General features: G+C 35.8%; 1 protein-coding gene across 2 annotated transcripts in view; it reads left to right on the forward strand.

Annotated features, from left to right (window-relative positions):
* The first annotated feature begins 331 nt into the window (after positions 1 to 331).
* Positions 332 to 3,746, forward strand: part of LOC117107142 (arginine-glutamic acid dipeptide repeats protein-like) — a 46,750-nt gene continuing 43,335 nt past the window's right edge. The window contains exon 1 of one of the 2 annotated variants that reach the window (XM_033248702.1): positions 332 to 440. The gene's annotated coding sequence lies outside the window, so the exon portion shown is untranslated. Of the gene's footprint in view, positions 543 to 3,746 lie in introns of both variants that reach the window. The other variant, XM_033248703.1, reaches the window with a different exon arrangement.

Consider the following 3,746-nt stretch of genomic DNA (forward strand, 5'->3'; position numbering starts at 1 on the left):
GAACAGATAAAGTGCATGGTAAAACATAAATAGAAAATAGGCCTAGGCCTACCAGTCAAATTAGATGACAGGAAGTCCATATAATTTTATTAAATTTAAGTACATGTAAAATTTCTTTTTAAAACGTCAAACATCTCTTGTATTATTCCTTTCTTTTTAATGTCATAACTTTTAATGTATTTTCTGTTCCGTACAGAACTTAATTGTACACCGTAAAATTTCAAATTTCATTTTAATACCTGAGACAACTGAAAGTTGTATACTGTAGTTGTCTCAGATATCATTTACGGTATTGAAAATTTTGTAAAGCCCCCTCTATATTATAGTAGCAATAGACGTCGAATCCAGCGTGTTTACATTACACGACCATATGAAAGTCAAAAAATAGATAATGAATGAAAAAATGTTTGACACTGAGGTCGCAATACAGTAAATTGAGGGTGAGTTACATTTTTCTTCTTGAAATACACATTGTAACTTATCTAAAACTCCTCATTTTACAGATTCTTGGATTTATAAGAGTTAGGTCAATCCCTCTCAAAGTGAGTTTATGTTATGTATTGATGTCTATGCATTGATTTTTGATTGTGTACCTACCATCTCAGATCATAGCTAAGCCTATCGCTACCGTCGTCAATGCTTTGTTCGTTTGCTACTTCCTCCGGACATAGAATAGAAGGGGCCTAGCCTTGGCATAAGGCCTGTCGTCGTCTAGGCCTACAGGCGTGTCTACCTATCCCTGGGGTAAGCTACCACGGGGTATTGGGCGCGGGGTGTTGTGTTGTTGCAGACCTGTGTTGTGTGGCCATGTTGTTTCTACCGTGGACGTTTCAATCCCGGTTATTTCAGGGAGTAGTTGTACAATTCCCTGGTCATTTTAACAACGGAGTGCTACTTTTCATAGTATAGCCTAAGCCTATCTAAATTAATTAATGCTAAAAAGCAAAATCGTTTGAACTTTTTTATTTTTTATTTTTTTTTTATTTTTTTATTTTCCATGGAGGTGGTTTTGTTGATTTCAGTACGTCATCGTATACATGGTTGTTGTTTGCAACCCCTTTTCACACATAAAAAAGTTACAGTACATTGTTTTATTTTTTAAACAGCTATACCATTACCAGACTGTAAAGTAAGACCTACGGGGGGAATATATCTTCTGCGCAATTTTGGAAAATAAGGGCCAATTTCTTCGCAGGTTTTGCCAAAAATTAGGCTTTCACCAAATCTTTTCACCTATCACCTATTTTTCTAGCGATTTTCTGCTGAAATTTGAGCTAATATTGGAAGTCATCTGCACAATTAATTATACTTTACAATATGGCAGCTCTATAATTACACTTACTGTACGCTAGGCCTAGTACAAATAATGATTTATGTGACTGTATTTTAAAAATATTAGAAAGATTGTATTTGATTACAGACTATGAACACACTGTATCAAGTATAAATAAGGAAGTGTTTCGACAATATTCAACTAATCAGTGTTATTGTGTAAATTATAATATACACCAAGGATAACCCACTAACTCCAAAGACTTGTACTTCTGATGGTGATTTGGGCAGTACACCGGGAGACAATCCCCTACTTTTTTCCAAACGGTGTAGTAATTTTGGATCATATTGAACAAGTGGCAAACAGCTTAAACGTCTCATCTGAAAGGCAATTGCGCTATATTAACTTTTATTTCTCCAACTGAAACACAAGGAGAGCAGTGATGGGAATTGAAGCAGGGACCGAGATATCTCCACGGTTCAGCGCACGCACAGTGACTACCACCAGTATAGCTGACTGAGCTACAGCTGCTCTCAGTTTGTCTTCAAGTTTTTTTCTCATACCAGTTACTATGTTTGGACATTATTCAACAGTTATTAAACACTAATAGTGGCACTACAGCAGTATAGGCCTACTGTAAAACTTACAGTATATAATTTAATTTATATTTAGTCACCAAACTGTAGACAAAATGATATTCAACATGATGATCCTTTCTTGAATTTACCCATTGGTGCATGTTTCTGAGTTTATTAAATATAATTTAATCAACTAAGATTTTTTACTCATACTGTAGTGCAGCAAAGGGAGGTGGGGGTGGGGGAGGTGGATAGGGTTTACTGTTTTCAAGTGCCAATGTATGTAATGAAACACTTTGAGAAACAGGGATTTAAATACTATGTACTGTATACAGTGTTTAATAAATGAATAAATAACACAATGAAGACACAAGTATTTCTCTATAAACGTTTATTTACGATGACTTAAGACTACGAGAATACGTGAGTTATGTAATATAGGAACGGGCATTTTTTATAAGCGCCACACTGAAGCCTCCGAAAATTTTATAAACACTGTGGCGCTTATTCGAGCATTTACGGTAAAACATACTCCAAATAAAGTATAAAAGACTTGCCACTGTGATTCAATATTTCGATATAATATTTATAGAATATACAATAAAGAAAAACTTAAATTTTTTTTTAAATTTCCATTTTTTGTGGTGGTGGGTGTGCTAATTGGCAAGCACATATCCTGAGTTTACAAAGCTGATGGTGCACACTAAACATAGAGAATATTTTGTTGTCCTCAAAGTTAACTCTAATTTACTATTGGTTCTGTTCCAACTACATTATTTTTAAGTAAATCATTATAACATCATATTTGGTCTTGAAATATTGGGAATTACAATCATCCCCAGTGTTCGAAATAAGGAAAAAACTTAAAGTTGTCCGGCTTACAACCTAGGTGGATACTTTGGTTGTCCGCAAATGTTTTTACTTGTCTGTATATTATCTGTTGCTTGCTTCATTTTTACCTTGCACTGATGGCGCAGCAATGCAGAGTTATGTATGTGTACCATCCATGATGGCCGTCGTAGTAAAGCGCTACCTTTAGGCTTAGTATACATATTATTACATATTAATAAGCCCTCTGACTGACTATTATTTCATTAATGATAATGAGTAATGGTAATAACAAATTATTAAACTATTGTAGCCAAAACGAGGCCAAGTGGAGCATCTTATTCAAAAATAAAGTACCAAGGAATGAAAATTAAAATCGTGTACATTATAACCAAACACCGCAATGCTCGAGTTTCAAATATATGGGTAACTAGCTGTACTGAACTTTCTGAGTAAATTGAGTGCGCAATTGCAAACGATGATGCTTAGCGAAATTTGATTGGCTAAATCTATGGCAGCCATCTTGGATGGTACACACACACAGTTCTGCGTATTTCGAACATCGAATACATTGCGGTTAGCGCTCTAGTATAGTTATTATATCTCTATGGGCCCACCACAGTATAAGTAACACGCGAGAGGGCGCCTCAGTTCAAGTCTCAGACCAAAACTCGAGAAAACATGTGATTCAGCGAATCCAAAATGGCCGCGCCCGTGAAAACAATGCAGTAAAGTTCGGGAGGAAAAAAACGATTACTTGAGGTGTGGTTTGGGTCCAAAATTTTTTGGTTGTCCCACGGACAAGTTGCCCTATAGTTCTGGTTGTCCGTGGGACATTTTGGTTGGCTGGGACAAGCGGACAAGCCTTATTTCGAACACTGACTCCCATTTTCCATGCTTTTTTTGCACTATTAATGGAACTGAAATAGATTATATCACAGATCGTTGAGTGTAAAACACCATGGGAAAGGGTTACAGTAAAGAATTTGAATAAAAGAGACTATTTTCATGGTTGAGCACAGACAATAAAATTGGTTCCCATTGATGCTAACTGTACTATCATACAG

This window comes from Anneissia japonica, unplaced genomic scaffold (assembly GCF_011630105.1).
Source record: "Anneissia japonica isolate Jap-2015-1 unplaced genomic scaffold, ASM1163010v1 scaffold287864_len1152817_cov193, whole genome shotgun sequence".
NCBI classification, from domain to species: domain Eukaryota; kingdom Metazoa; phylum Echinodermata; class Crinoidea; order Comatulida; family Comatulidae; genus Anneissia; species Anneissia japonica.